Genomic DNA, 16,824 nt, shown 5'->3' with positions numbered 1-16,824 from the left:
TGGTATATCCCATTGGAAATAACCCACGTTGCCGTTGAGAGCAGAGAATCCCAATGGTCGGAGAATTCCAGCTTATATTCCTGACACACACACTCAGTTTGAGAAGCACTGCATCAACAGCACTAAAATAGAAAAGATTCCTATCCACCCATGTGGTGCAAGTAGTAATTCGTAAAATATAATTGGAGCAGAGGCCAACAACATGGAGATCAAAGTTGGACCTGATTGAACCCACTTTCCCAAAGAAAAGAGAGGGTAAAGGACCAGTGTTGGAGCACAATATTCTTTCCTGATCTGTACTTGCATTACGGACGCTCCATGCCACATTGATAAAGGTGGCCATTGAAGCATTCCTGGCGACTTCGTATCTGAAAGAGGCCTGTGTCAGGCATCTCTGGTAGATTGGGCAGTGCATGACAGAGGATGTGGCAGGCATGCCACACTTGGGTTTTTCAGCTCTACATGTGACCCAACCATCCACCAAACATTAAGGGCAGGATTCTCCAACCACCCGCCGGGTTGGAGAATCGCCGGGGGGGGGGGGGGGGGGGCGTGAACCCCGCCCCCCCGCCGACTGCCGAATTCCCCGGCGCCGGGGTTTTGGCGTGGGCGGGAATCGGGCCACGCCAGTCGGGGGCCGTTGGCAGTGGCCCCCCCCCGGCGATTCACCGTCCCGCGATGGGCCAAGTGGCCGCCCGTTTTCAGCTGGTCCCGCCCGTTTTCAGCTGGTCCCGCCGGCGTAAATTACAACAGATCTTTACCGGCGGGACCTGGCTCCACGGGCGGCCTGCAGAGTCCTCCGGGGGGGTGGGGAGTGGGGGGGGGGGGGTGGCCTGACCTGACCTGACCTGCAATTGGGGCCCACCGATCCGCGGGCAGGCCTGTATCGTGGGGGCACTCTTTCCCTCCGCCACGGCCGGTGGGGAGAAGAACCCCCCTGCCCATGCACTGGGATGATGCCAGCACACTCTGGCTCTCCCGCGCATGCGCCAACTCGCGCCGGCCGGTAGAGGCCCTTAGGCGTCGGTTGGCGTGGCGCCAAGCCCTTCCGCGCTGGCTGGCGTGGCGCTAAACACTCCGGCGCATGGCCTAGCCCCTGAAGGTGCGCTGAATTCCGCACTGTTGGGGCGGCCCGGCGCCGGAATGGTTCACGCCACTCCTCGGCGCCGAGTGGCCCGCCCCGCCGGTTTGCGGAGAATCCCACCCTAAATCTCTTATTTATCACTTACATCAGGACGGAGGTGGCGTGGTCTACTCTAGGCCACAGTCAACACAGGCATATCTGCTGCTGCCGAAGTAGCCGTTTCACAGCAGAAACCATGAAACGTGCCATAATTACTGACGTGAGGTCAGTATTCTTTAATGGGCGGCACGGTGGTTAGCACTGCTGCCTCACAGCGCAAGGGACCACCATACAATTCCAACCTTGGGTGACTGCCTGTGTGGAGATTGCTGCACATTCTCCCCGTGTCTGCATGGGTTACCTTTGGGTATTCCGGTTTCCTCCCACAGTCCAAAGATGTGCAGGCCAGGTGGATTGGCCATTCTAAATTGTCCCTCAGTGTCCAAAAAAAGGTTAGGTGCGGCTATGGGGATAGGGTGGGGGAGTGACTTGATGGGCCGAATGGCCTCCTTCTGCACTATAGGAATTCAGTGACTCTGTGTGGGTGTTGCTGGCAAGGCCAGCTTTAGTTGCTCATCCCAAAGTGTTTTTGAGCATCATCATTTCAGAGGGCACTATCCATACTGCTATGCGTCTGCAGTCACATGTAGCTCAGACCAGTAAAGGATAGCAGATTTCTGGGACTCACTGCCTGAAAAGGTGTTGGAGGCGGGAACCCTCACAACATTTACGAAATATTTAGATAACCACTTGAAACGCCGTAGCATACAAAGCCCAAGTGCTGGAAAATGGGATAAGAATAGACAGGTGCTTGATGGCCAGTGCGGACACGATGGGCCGAAGGGCCTCTTTCCGTGCTGTAAAAATTCAATGACTCTACTCTGTTTCCTTCCTCACAGGGCATCCAGGTGGGTTTTTACAACAATGGTTTCATAGTCACCGTTAACTGAGGCTAGCTTTTCAATTCCAGATTACGAGTTCAATTTAAATGGAATTTGAACCCTTGTCACCAGAGCAATAGCCTGGACCTCTGGAGTACAAATCTAGTGACATTACTACTATGCCACCCTGCCTCTGCTGGCTGTTCCCATATGTGCCAAGTAATCTCTAGCCCAAAACAGGCCAAGGCCAATTTCTACCTTTCATCTAATTTCATCACTGCTTTCATGGAAATATTGTATACTTGCATTTTGTAAAAATAAGGATTGACCACAAGTGAGATACGCCTCACTTGGTTAGCCTTACAAATTTCACTACTGCGCAAGTAAAACCTGGGTTTCACGTAAAGGGGCTCATTGACCTTTATGTATTCCCAAATAAACAATTGCGGGAAACTAGGACTTCACGCATTCCTGGGAAATGCTTCCTGTAAACATAGCTACCCGGTACGTGTGAGGAATTAAGCTGGTTGGTTTACGTGAAAAGCTGCCAAGCAAATAGTCCTTTTATTAGAATTTCTTTCTTGTTTCTTCCAGGAACCAAAGCTGATCTGCTTTGTTCCACATCTGGAATACTGTGTGCAGTTTTGACCTCTGAATTTATGAAAGAATATACTTACATTGGTGGTGGTACAGCAAAGGTTGACTAAATCCGTCCCTGGGGCAAGGGTGTCTTTCTCTGTTGAGAAGCTGAGTAAATTAGTCCCATAGCCTCTGGAGTTTAGAAGAATGAAATACACAACATTCTGAAAGCATTTAATCGGGCGAATCAAAAACGGGTTGGGAGGAGACGTGGAAGCTGTTTCAGGATAAGGGTGCTGGTCATTTAGGACTGAGATGAGGGGAAATGTCTTTACTCAAAGGGTTGTGAATCTTTGCAATTCTCTATCCCAGAAGGTTGTGCATGCTCCATCGTTCAATATATTTAAGGCTGGGATGGAGAGGTTTTTGGCCTCTTAGAGAAACAAGGGATATAAGGAGCAGTAAGGAAAGTGGAGTTGAAGCCCAGCATCAGACATGATCGTATTGAATAGGTTCTACGAGTCGTGTAGGAGCTCTTGCTCCTATTTTGTGAGTTCTTGTGGTCGGTGTAGGTGTGATAATTTGTCAGTGGTTACAGGCACTGACTGTGATGTAGGGCAATGGGTCATTCAATTAAGTTGCCTGTTTTGGGCAAAATCAGCTGAATGTGTTATATTACTGGGTTGAAGTAATATATGTCGTTACTGGTTGCTGATGACCCTGCAGAATACACGAGTCTTCGATGTAAAGCAAACAAATGTATTAATTAACGATAAAACTAATAAATGAGTTTAAAATTCTACTGAACTATCTCTAGAAATAAAGCAATGAAATATAACTACATAAACTGTATCTGAACTACACGTGTTGTCTAAGCTGTGATCTACCTGTACTACAGTACCGCTGTCTAGCTACTCCTGTCTGGAAAGAGACTAAGATACTCTGGAATCTGGTATGTATAGTGGGATCTTGTGGTGCCCTCTAGTGGTGGTGCCATAGCTAAGTGTTGTGATTAACCCTTTAGTTACATGTCTGTCTACATATCATTACAGAATGTACCCTTCTTTTCTCTCTCCCCACTTCCGAAAGAACCATTTTTGGCCCTCAATCCCTTTGTAAGGGGCCAAAGAATGAAGTTGATTGCGATGCACGTCTGGAACACAGCGCGCGGCCACATTTCTAGCACAGAAGCAGCTGATATGAGTGTCCTCACCAAGCATCCTGCTGTCAAGGAACATGGGCCTACCTGTCCATTTAGTGCACCTTCTACCAACTTAATGATCACATGTTGCGAAGATATTGGAGTTGTTGATTAATCATAACAATCAGAGTCTGCCAAAGCATCTACGACACACCCAGAAATGACAAGCTCCACTGAATGGAGCATATTTGCTTCCAAGAGAGCCGACTTAATGCACCTAATGTCGTAAACTACTCATTTACTGTAATGCAATCTGCTGTTTTCTGAAGGAAATTTACCTAATTTGCATCAATAAACTAGTGCAATCTGCTTCTACTGCCTCTCTGGAAAACCTGTTTCACTGATTGATCACTTGCCCATTGACATGAATGTGTGGGCAGGCGGTGCTGGTGGTGGGGGGAGAAGGGGGCTTGGGGGAGGGGGCGGTGGCATTAGGCACTGGTGACAGTATCTTTCCTGTTGCCTATCCGTCTTTGTTGGAATTACCTGTAACAGGGGGCACGTTGGGTGGTCAACCCACCCATGGAACCAGTTGAGGCCCTGAAGGGGCTGTTTAAGGTTCTCCTCCTCCCATTGCTCAGATCTTACCAGCAGCTGCAGATTCCAGGGCCGAACTGTCTGCCTTATTGCTGGGTGAAGTAGTGGTGGTGAGGGGGTGGGGGTGGTTTACATCCTGTTCGGGTAACCATGCGCCCAATGGAAGCCCAGCCCCAGAACTATGCACTCCACCGCCCTCGCTGTTGCTTGCCAGCCAAGTCCTGGTAAAAACTTGGACTTATGTTTAGGTTGATGGCATATTTTCTTTGGGGACTGCTTCTAGTCCCAGCCGTGACCATTTCCCCCGGTAGTGCTGCTGGGCCTAGAGAGCTATTGGCTAACTGATTGGCCTGCAACTCTTGGAGTCGGGACTTCCTCCCTGATGTTTGGAGGGGGCGGAGAAAGGGAGGGGGTATGGCTTAGGGAGATAGGGGAGGCGGTGGGGGAGTCCCTATCTCCAGAGCTGCAGACTAATCAGAAGAATACAGAAAGGACCTGTTTAGGAATTAAGCAGTTGATAATATGTATTTTCACTTGATTAACTCAAGCGAGAGCATCACGACAATGTTTGGTTACATTGCGAGTAAGCCCTTTTTTTTCGTAAACCCGTTTTTGGATGGGAGCAAAATGTTTTGGGGGAAATAACATTCATGGTTATGAAGAGGATGAAACTAGGGCAAAGGCAGTCGAACAAAGGAGAAGAAACATTTTTGCAATTCTTTCCAACAAACTAATTGTACCTTCATTTGTAATTACACATTTGGATTTAAAGATACTCTGAGAATACATTGAACTGACTTAATACTTTGGAGTATTAATTGCAGTGTTAATGTGTTTATTTTAATAGTGTGGGAGTTGAAGCTTAATTGTCTGCAGTGCTGCTTTCTCTTGAGCTACTATTATGAAGTGAAGGTTATGAACAGTTTTGTTTGCGAGGTGTTAAAAGTCTGATGTGCTGATTCACTTGGTGGGCTAATTCTCGGAAGAAGCTGGGATGTGAGAGAGCATTGGCTTTAATCACCATGACACGAGAGTTTCCATAAAGGTAGTGTCAGTTCATCAAAACCCCCCAAAATTAAGTCAATAAATTACAGGGCACTGGAACTGTGGAGAACGTTCAATTGTTCTGTTCAATAGTTACACAGGTTCAAATTAGTCGAATTGATTGTTCATCCCTGTGGATTCAGTCATGAATAAAAGGGCCCTCCTGTATGTAGGTGGGTAAGATAATTGTACCGGAGAGGTTGGGAGAGGAGCTTTTTAAAAAAAATTGTTCATTGGGTGTGGGCGTTGTTGACAACGCCTCATTTATTGACCGTCTCGGAACTGCCCTTGAGAAGGTGGTGGTGAGTCACCTTCTTGAACCGCTGCAGTCCATGAGGGGTAGGTGCACCCACAGTGCTGTTAGGGAGGGAGATCCAAGATTTTGTCTCAGCGACAGTGGGAAAAAGTGCTAGAATTATCAAGACCGGTTGGTTTGAGACTTGAAGGGAACTTTCAGGTGGTGGTGACGTAACCATACGCCTGCCGGCCTTGTCCTTCCAGACAGTGCTTCCAAATCTTTTACCCACTGTGATCCAATTTTAATATTCTAATGCATGACAATTGGCACAAAGAGTTGGGGGCGGGGTTGGAATGGGGGATGTGGTGACTGAGGCAGAGGAGAGAATTGTTAAGAAGGGACCAATGGTTTTGTCCACAACCGTTCTGAAGGCTCCGATTGTGACCTTGCAGCTAAAAACTGTGCACATGCATGTAATTCAGCCGAATTAATTGAACCTGGGTCCCTGGAGGTGTGAGGCAGCAGTGCTCACCACTGTGCCACAGTGACCACCTTCACATCCTTCCTCAAATATGGCGCCCAGAACTGGACGTAGTAGCCCAGATGAGGCCTAATTATTGTCTTATACAAATTCAGCTTTTTATACAAATTTACTCTTGTACTTAATGCCCCCATTAATAAAATCTAGGATACCATATGCTTTATTAACTGCTCTTTCAACATGCCCTGCCACCTACAATGATTTGTGAACATTTACACTGAGGTCCATTTGTCCCTGCACCTCCTCGAGAGTTTCTCCTTTTATTTTACACTGTCCATCCATATACTTCCTGTCAAAACGAATCACCGCACAAGTTTCTGCATTGAACTCCATCTGCCCCTTGTCTGCCTAATCCACCAATATTTCCATGTTCTTTTGAAGTTCAAGCTTATCCCCAACACAGTTGACTATGCTTCCAATCTTCGTATCATCTGCAAATTTTGAAATCATGCCCTGAGCACTTCAGTCTTAAAACATGAATGTATATCAGGAAGAGCAAGGGTCCCAATGTTGGCTCCTGGGGAACTCCACTACAAACTTTCCTCCAATCTGAAAAAAAACCTATTTATCACCATTCTCTGATCCTGTCACTCTGTCAATTTCTTATCTAAGTTTCTACTTTCCCTTTTGTTTAGCAAGAACATTGCTCACAAGTCTGTTATGTGGCACTATATCAAATGACTTTTGAAAATACATGTGCGCCACATCAACAGCATTGCCCTTATCAATCTTCTCTGTTACCTCGTCAAAAAACTTCAACCTGTTCGTTAAACATGATTTTCTCTTTTATGAATCCGTGCTGATTTTCCTTAATTATCCTGTATTTGATTGATTGATTTTGTCCCAAACTATCGTTTCCAGAAATCAAACTGACTGCAGTTGCCGGCTTTATCTTTGCTCCCCTTTATGAATAAGGGTGTATTCTCAATTGTCCAATCCTCCAGCACCACCCCCGTGTCTAAGGAAGACTAGAGGATTATCACTGGTGCCTCTGCAATTCCGACCCTCACTTAGAACATAGAACATAGAACGATACAGCGCAGTACAGGCCCTTCGGCCCACGATGTTGCACCGAAACAAAAGCCATCTAACCTACACTATGCCATTATCATCCATATGTTTATCCAATAAACTTTTAAATGCCCTCAATGTTGGCGAGTTCACTACTGTTGCAGGTAGGGCATTCCACGGCCTCACTACTCTTTGCGTAAAGAACCTACCTCTGACCTCTGTCCTATATCTATTACCCCTCAGTTTAAAGCTATGTCCCCTCGTGCCAGCCATTTCTCTCTGCATCCTTGAATGCATCCCACCTGGACCTTGTATCTTATAAATTTTAGGTAAAGATAGTCTGTCTAACATCTCTTTCTTCTCAATTGTAAATTCCTTGAGGGTACCACTTAACTCCTTGGCCTGCGTAGCGTTTTCTTCCTTTGTAAAGACAGATGCAAAGCATTTGTTTAATACTCCACAAATTTCTCCTACTTGCACATGCAAATCCCATTTTTATTCGAAATTGGTCGAACTCTTTCTTTTACCACTCTTTGATTATTTATATGCTGATAGAAGACATTGGGATTCCCCTTTATGTTCGCTACCAGTCTCTGTTCACACTCTCTCCTTGTTTTTCTTAATAGATTTTTCACTTCCCCTCTAGTCCTTCTATACTCAGGCTGATTTTTCATTTCTACCTGACATTGGTCGCATGTGCACTTCCTAATTTGCATCTTCACCTCCCTCTCATCATCCAGGACACTCTGGACTTATTTGTCCTACCTTTCCCCTTAAGGAAATATACCTTAGGTTTGAAATCCGAAAAATGTCCAGAGGCAATGATTTCTACCAATGCATATTATAAATGATAAGTTTTTTTATGGGGGAGGGGGTGAGGTGGAGGAGAGTGGTCATATTTGGTAAGTGTCTGCGCTTTCGCGGGCTCTAGTGCTATTCGCCTTTGAATTTTTTTTATCCTGGTGCTCAATGCAGAATTATTTGATTCTGATGTGTATAATCTGTGCTGTGTTAGTGGAAGATCCTGGGTAAATTTTGCCGATGGGGAGTTGAGATAAGTCAAGAAAATCCTTGTTTGATTGAGGCATTCGGAGACAGTTGGGGTGGTGCCCAGTTCGCAGTATTTGTTTCACTGGCGGACAGCCATGCGCTTCGCGATGCCACTGGCATCGAGATGATGGCTGCCATTGTGAGTGAAGTTGTGGATGACGGTCTTGGCACCCTGGCACGGATTATTGGTGTTCATACTGGTGAACTGCGAGATATCCTAAAGAGAATGGATGAAGCGGAGAAGAGAATCCTGTCAGTCAATAGGGCAGTTTCCTTGGTGGAGGCTCACATTCAGTCCTTGGAAATCCTGCTGCATGGTACGTCAAACATCCTGGTTGATTCAGGGAGATGGGGCCAGGGAAGGAGTATCCATGCGCCGATCTCCCAAGGGGAGCTGGGATTGAATTCCAAGCCGAATTTGAGAATTGGCTGTCTGTCATGCTTCTACAATCTCGATTTGAAGGCTGGGCCATTTAAGTTTGATGGAGTACATTGTATCCGGTCTTTGAGCCCTGAGGTCGGTTGAAACCTCCGACCACTGGTCGTGCGCTGTCTTGTCCTCAATGTTCGTCAAGAAGGGCTGGCAGCGGTCGTACACGACGGGTCTTCGCAACCCGCTGGGGCCTAGGTTTCTCTTTGCAGGGACTTGGTGGCAAATGATTTCAGTTTTCCGGTGATGGTGCGGACTGAATGGTGCCTCTGATTTGGCTGGGGAGAAGCGAGGTCTGCTGTGTTGGGTTCTGGCCATGGTGTAAGAATCCTTAGCTTCCTGGCTTCTGTATGTGAGAATGTACACTGTCAAGCCACGTCTTGTACCAATGGTGATATTGTGTTGTTCCCCTTTTTCTGGGGTATCCTTTCATTGCTTGGAAGTCTTGGGATGTTGAGTTGGGCCCGAATGGTTGTAGTTTTCCCCATAAGGTGTCCCGAATATTGTGCAGCTCCGTCTTTGTTGTCCTCTGAAGGAGGGTGTGCACAATGGTGCCATGTGCTCATGATTCATCCTGTTCTTCTGATATCTTGAGATCCTCCATTTTTTTGGGTATCCTTTTATCCTTTAATTTTCTGTATGAGAGGAGACGCAGACTACACCGGCAGCACAGGGGTTAGCACTGCTGCCTCACAGCGCCACGGACCCGGGTTCGATTCTGGCCTTGGCTGACTGCCTGTATGGAGTTTGCACATTCTCCTCATGTCTGCGTGGGTTTCCTCCAAGTGCTCTGGATTCCCCCCCACAGTGTAAAGAAGCGTAGAGATTGGCCATGCTAAAGTTGCACCTTAGCGTATAAAAGATTAGTTGGGGCTACAGAGTTATTGGAATAGGATGGGGGAGTGGGATCAGTTAGGGTGCTCTTTTGAAGGGTCAGCGCAGACTCGATGGGCCGAATGGTCTCATTCTGCACCATGGGGATTCTATAATGATTGATAATCTGAACCATTTGTATAAATATTTGCTGGTATATGTGGAATAATAATCACTCAGCATTGTACTAGATTTTGGCGATTTGTTGCGTCTTGTGGTTAAACGTAGTATACCCCCTTAGAACTAATGTCTTCACGGATTCTATGTGCCTTTTTTTTGGAGTTAAACTGGCTTCTGCAAAGGTGCAGGCAGGTCTCATATCCGCTAAAAATATGTTATGACCTGTCATTGGTGCCTCTGGTATAATTGGAATTGGGCGAGGAATGTTTTGTGTTCGAGCATGAAAATGTTATCCTGTATTTTCTTTGGCTGTGTGAGCAATCACTACATGAAAAGTGTGCAGCATTTTACCATGTTTTCATGGCCTTATCCTTCTCTTCCCCCCATTCTCTAGCCTATCCATCCACTGTTTTTCCTTGTATAAACGGAGGCACCAAGTTTAGTGATTAAGCTGAATCAACTGTTGGTGTTCTTTTTAATAAAAGTGAAGATATTAAGAATGGATTAGTCCAATTTTCTGAAACTCACTGATAACATTGGAGGCAGCAAACAAAACACCCTCATTCAGAAACAGAAGGAATAGAGAAACCAAGGAATTGTAGGAAATAAGTGGAAAAAATACTGAAATCTGTCTTAAGTGGCAGAGAAAGCAGGCACTGGGAAAATTATAAGATGATTAAGGAGAGACAATGTGGTTTTATGAAGGTCGACCTGGTCTAACTAACCCAATGGTTCTTTGGCAGAATTACTGAGGTGATGGATGGAGGACAATCAGTGGGTATTCTAATGGATGATTTTCAGATGGCATTTGTTACCATTGATCTCGGTTTGGGTCGAGAGGGGACACTTTACTGATGATACGGGGTGAGCTGGTGAATTGTGGACCGGGTGGGAAATTACAAAAGATTGTAGATCAAGCACGCGGATAGAATTGGCAGTTTAGAACAACAAAGTGTAAGGGAAGAAAGAAACAAAGAATTTGGATTCAAACAGCATATTTTTACATCCTCAGAAAGTCTGGAACAATTCTGGAGCCAAAGGGTTATTATTGAAGTCTTGTAGTCAATGTAGTATTCACACGGGGCCCCCCCAAACAGATGAATGACCAATTGTCACAATTCTAGATCTTTTGAGCATTTTGCAACGAAAGGTCCATACAAGAATCTATTGTAAAAACTTTTGAGGTAGAATTTGAGGAGCCCTAATCTCCTGCTTTAACAATGCCGGACATTAGGTGAGAATCCTGGGGAAGCGATTCAAGAGAGGTTAAAACGTGAGATTGTTAGGAATTCCGCGGGAATTACTGGCGATCATCCAAAACAGTTTGAAAGAGGTTAAAATTACAACAGCCTGAAGGGGGAATGGTAAGTATGCTGTTAGGCAGCAGTGCTTCCGCTCCACCCCTGCATTAAAACTGGATGGAGCAGTTTCTGGAATTTTGTATGCCTCTTTGAACTAAGGCAATAAAGAAAGTCAATTAGCATCATACAGAATCATTATGGTAAAGTGGTCCCTTTTCGAGGTTACCAGAAGATTGTTTGTTGTGACTGGAATCTCTTGGGAGAAGGGGTTGGTTGTTTTATTTAATAGACCACCCTTCTGGCTAATCCTCATTCCTGGAGGAAGTTCATGTTTCCTGCTTTGAAATAAAAAGGCATAGGAAGGTGAGCGCATGGATGAATTGATGTCTCACACGCTATACAGTCAAATAATTTGCTAATTATTTTAATTTGTACAAAGTGACAGTCAAAGGCACAGGATTGTAAACTGGTTTGTCCTCAGATTTTCACTATTGTAGCGTCTGAGTAGGGCTTGTTTTTTAAAAAACTGGAAGGCTTAATTTGAATTCATTCATTTGCGGAATGTGGGCATCTCTGCCTAGGCCAGCATTTGTTACCCATCCCTAGCTGCCCTTCACCGCCACCTTGAACCGCGGCGGTCCCTGTGGGGCAGGTACACCGACAGGGGTGTTAGGGAGCGAGTTCCAGGATATTGACCCAGCGACAGTGAAGGAACGGCCGATATATTTCCAAGTCAGGATAGTGAGTGACTTGATTGAGATAAAATAATGAACTTGATCGGCTAGGTAGGCTCTGATTCTTCCCCCTCAAAAAGAGCATCAGAATAAAGGGATACAATTTTAAAAAAATTGAACCAAAAAGGTCAAAAAGCAAAAACAAATTCAGATAGCGAGTAATATGAATGTGGAGTGCGTTATCACAGACGCCAAATCTATTGTGCTATTCGAAAGGTAGATAGACATTCAATTGGAAAGCTAGGGTGTTAAGACATGTTGGAAAGGGACAGGGAATTGAGCAAGAAATATAGAGAGATGCAACCAATACAAAATATTAGGCATAATGGCCATTTCCCTTTGTTCTTTTGAATAGGGTTGTATGTTTAAGAGCGTATGGTAGATAACCCACAATCTCAGGTATGGCTTCCCATACCTAGGGGCATTTGAGAAGTACGCACTGATGTTTGCTTCAGTAGCTAGTTTTTCCTGGACCAGTCTGTTGACTTGTCGCCAGAGGCTATAGTTTAGTGGGCACTACTCTGCATCCAGATCCTCCCACACTCACCACCGGTTAAAGGCAGTTTGAAAGGATTTGCAAGTTGACAATCAACCCTTTGGCTGTGCAATGGGTGCACTTTCCTTGGGCATCAATTCTTGGGATGGAGCATGAACCCGAAGGTTCTGACTCCGAGGCAGGGGGCATTGCCCCTTGCACCACATGACGCCCCACAGCCCGTAACCAGCAGAGGGAAAAGAAAACATGGAGAGGATGGAAATTCTCACTCCAGAACTATCTCCCCACACCCCAGAAAAGCTTTTTTTAACCCAGATGGTGGTGGGAGTCTGGAACTCACTGTCTGAAAGCGTGGTGGAGGCAAAAACCCTCACAGCATTTAAGAAGTGTTTAGATGTGCACCTGCGATGCCAAGGCATATAAGGCTATGGGTCAAGAGCTGGAAAATGGGATTAGTTGCTTTTTGATTGGCGTAGACGCAATGGGCGAAGGGCCTTTTCTATGCTATAGACCTCTATGACTGTGAAGACCCTATGACCCCAGAAAATGTCCCATCATGCTTCATAGAAGTCTGAGCAACAGAACAGAGATCTAATAAAATTAGAGCCACACCATTTAGCAGTAAAATAACAAAAGACAACTCCACACTGAAGCAATAGAAACCTGGAACTCCTTATGTCAATAGTTGTGGGTCAGTTAAAATATTTAATGGCCTAAGATGGATTTTAAGGAGATGGATTTTAAGGAATGTCACTCAAGAGGAAAGGAGCTTTAGAAGGGAATTCCAGAGAGTAGGACCTAGATGGCGAAGGTAGTGAAATGTAGAACTTTCTGATACCATGAATATCTATGGACAGTACAGTTACAACCTAATATTGCCAGGGTGAGCGACACTTATGAGATCAAATAAGGGACATTTTCCCTGAAATGGTGACGTATGCAACCTTAATAAGCTTCGAAAACATTGCTTCTTCAACTAAGAAGATTTGGCACAATTGCTAATATGAAAAACTGAGTTTCAAAGTATTTTGTGAAACTTATTATTTCATATACTTATGCTCTCCACTCTCCTCATTGACAGAAGACTTGTTTAAGCCTCTCTCATCCAGCTTTCTGTGGCCCAGGATGGTTGTACAGCTGCCCACTTGCACATTGCCCCATACAAAGATGATGAGCGCATAGGCTTCTCCCTGGCTTCAATCTAGCTCCATCTTCTGGCCGGTGGCATGAGCCCGCTTCTTCAAATAGCTTCAGAAATACAGGACAATTATAGTCCTGGGAATAAGCAATAAGGGGCACAGGACAATGAGTGAAATTACAGGATGATCCCGTTTGAGAAAATTACAGGACAACTGGTCAACCCGGAGAGCGCTCTGGTTGACAAGCTAACGCTGTGATATGTAATCTCTTTCTCAATCGAATAAACGGAACACATTGTTGTTCAAACCTGGCCTGCTTAGGGTCCGGCTTCAAAACTCCTCCAAATACTGTGAGCTGACAATTTCTAGGCTGTTAAATGAATGGCCAATTACGGCTGTCAAAAGGAATTTGCTTCGAACGAACAGCAACTCTCGAGAGGATCCAGAGGCTTTGTAAACTAATCTGAAGCCATTGTTGCTTTTTCCCTGCGAGGAGTGGATATTCCAGTTAGTGTGGGCGTAAATAAAAGCCAAAGAAGATTGTGTTCGCAGCTGTCAGACTTAGAATGATTCCGATGTTCTCTGCCTCCACACTTACCTCACTGCACACATCTGATGGGGAAAAAAGTTTTTTAAAAAATCAGCCCCTTCAGTGTCGTTTGGCGAAGTGGAGCAGAAGATGTGCAAATCAAAGCATCAGAACCCCAGGTGACATGCGAGATGCAATCTTCTTTATTGAAAGGCTCATTGCAATGGTGTTTCACCCACCCTTTTACACTCAAATGTCGGTCCTGCTTTGTAACCGGCACCATTGTGTTTTTTTCCTATCATTCACCCTTCACATGTGGGCATCGGTGGCAAGGCGGGCATTCATTGCTGATTCTTGAATCGGTGCAGCAATTTAATGTCAGTCTTTAACATCCATCTCATTAAATCAAGTGTTTGGTCATCCCTGCCAGGAAAACCAATTGAAAACTAAAGTTTTGAGCGACCCTCCCTTTTATGACGGATTTGTTAAGCGAGGGAGTAATTCAGAGCCAACCATATTGGAATGGTACTGGAATTGTCTTTTCAAGACATTTTGATAGCTACACAAAATCCCTTTGACTGGCACCAGATGTTTTTCTAAACGGGATCCAAATTCTCGGATTGTCATGGTGTTGACAGTCTTGACTATTATTTCCTTACACAACCATTCCAACTAAATGCAGACACTTGATAAAGTACCAAAGTCAGCACGGTAGCACAGTGGTTAGCACTATTGCTTCACAGTGCCAGGGTCCCAGGATCGATGCCGGCTTGGGTCACTGTCTGTGTCGAGTCTGCACGTTCTCCCCGTGTCTGCGTAGGTTTCCTCCGGGTGCTCCGGTTTCCTTCCACAAGTCCCGAAAGACGTGCTGTTAGGTGAATTGGACATTCTGAATTCTCCCTCCATGTACCCGAACAGGCGGCGGACTGTGGCGACTGGGGGCTTTTCACAGTAACTTCATTGCAGTGTTCATGTGAGCAATTTGTGACAATAAAGATTATTAAAAAAATAAATAAAAAGATATTCTTTAGTACAAGCAAAGGTTGATATTTTGATACCGTTTACAAACTGCTTGCTTTTCTCAGTTTAAAAAACATGGTTGAGCCCTGGAAAAATATAAACCCTCATGGCTAATTGCTTTTAAGCTTTTGGCCATCTGTATTATTATATCCCTTGACAGGAATTGGAATTGAATTAACCTGTCTTCTGCACAGACCATGCTGTACAGGATTATTGCTTGGCTGAGAGATGTTCAAAATAACAAGAGAGCTCACTCAAATGTGATGGTTCACACTTTATACACATCATGGCTGGTGGTCGATCAGTACAATAGAAGTTATCACCTTTGTATATCACAAATGCCCCGCTGCCGTTGCACACTTTGATTGGCTAACTAAAGAGAAGGGGCAGAATTTTACACTGCACATTCACCCCCACCCCTACCCCCAATGGGTTCTAAAGTGGAAGTGGGAGGGGGGTTAAATTTGCATGGACGGGATTCCCTCCAGAATCCTGCTTGCCTGGAACTCGGAACAGTTTTATGCTGGGGTGGAAGGGACCTCGGACGAAAAGCCCGCCCTTGGCCCAATAAGAAAACCCTTCACCACCGGCCTCTCCCGGAGACTCAAATCGCTCACTTTGTGTGCCCTCCCCCCTTTCCTTCCCAGGCCTTTCCCACCCAGACCCATGCCACTTAACCTTTTTCTCTGGTTCACTGGAAGTGGGCTCAGGAAGCTTCTTGCAGCTCCTCTTCCAGCCACTTTAGCGCTGTTCCTGGAAGGACTGCAGAGCTGCTGGCCAACCCGATTGGCTGGCAGCTCACCAAGGCGGGAATTTCCTTTGAGCATGGAATGGCAGTGGAGCTCTTAGAGGGGCAGGGATTTGATCTCCGCCCACTCTTCTGATGGAGGGATTGAGTCCCTGCCACCCTAAAAATTCTGGCTGAAATGTTTGAGCATCAGCTGTGGCTTAGCTGGCAACCCTCTCTCATCTCTGGGTTCAAGTCCCACTCTCGCACTTCAGCACAAATACCAAGGCTGAGATTCCAGTACAGAGGGAGTACAGAGGGAGCCACCATCTTTTGGTTGAGATGTTAAACAGCGTCCCCATCTGCCTGCTTGGGTGGATATAAAAGATCTCGAGGTACATTTCAATCAAGAGCTGTTCAATATTTATTTCTCAGCCACCATCACAAAAAGAAACAAGTTATCCGTTCGTCCTCACATCACTGTGTTTGGGAGCTTGGGTGCACAAATGGACTGCTGCATTTCCTTCAGTACAACAGTGACTACCCTTTTAAAAGTGCATCGTTGGCTGTAAAGCCCTTTTGAGATGCCTGCTGATTGTGAAAAGTGCTATATAAATGCAAATCTTTATTATTTTGTCTTCTGACAGGGAAAGGTTTCAAAACTGAGCTAGATAGTGTCACAATATGTGGATATTGTACAGTACATAAAGGTTAATGTAATGTTATGACTCTAGTCACTAGATGGTGCTATAGAGTAACCATATAAATATCACACGCCTCCTTGACTTCTGGGAGAGAGCAAGAGAAGTAGAGACGGAGTAGATGTAAGATAGGTCAACTGAGAATTTAGTTTAATATTGTTGATGTGTAATCTTTAACTAATTCCTCAGTAATATGTTCAAATCTAATTCAGTGTAGTGTAATAAATTAGCTTTGTTTGCTAAACACTGCTTGCTGTTCTTTGTTAATACTACAACCTTCACCATCCTGAGAGAACAAAAACAAAGAACACAACAGATAGATTTTTGTCGGGCAAAGGCTTTGGCAGATGTGGAGCAACATCAGGTAAAAGGTGTTGAGGCACAGATTAACCATGGGTTAATTGAATGATGGCGCATACTCGAGGGGCTCAATAACCTAGTCTTGTCCCTACATTCTGCTGTCACTGCTGTTTGACTGATCCATTGTCCTGACCTTGGAACCACCCGATCATAGTCGACTGCACCACACATTCATATCAGAGACTTGCT

General features: G+C 45.3%; 1 protein-coding gene across 1 annotated transcript in view; it reads left to right on the top strand.

Annotated features, from left to right (window-relative positions):
• Positions 1-16,824, top strand: part of LOC140386398 (multiple C2 and transmembrane domain-containing protein 2-like) — a 606,972-nt gene that overhangs the window by 150,734 nt on the left and 439,414 nt on the right. The gene's annotated exons all lie outside the window — the stretch shown is intronic.

Source organism: Scyliorhinus torazame, chromosome 12 (genome assembly GCF_047496885.1).
Source record: "Scyliorhinus torazame isolate Kashiwa2021f chromosome 12, sScyTor2.1, whole genome shotgun sequence".
In the NCBI taxonomy this organism is placed as follows: Eukaryota; Metazoa; Chordata; class Chondrichthyes; order Carcharhiniformes; family Scyliorhinidae; genus Scyliorhinus; species Scyliorhinus torazame.
Note: the sequence above shows the minus strand (reverse complement) of the source record. Positions and strands in the feature narration are given on the sequence as shown.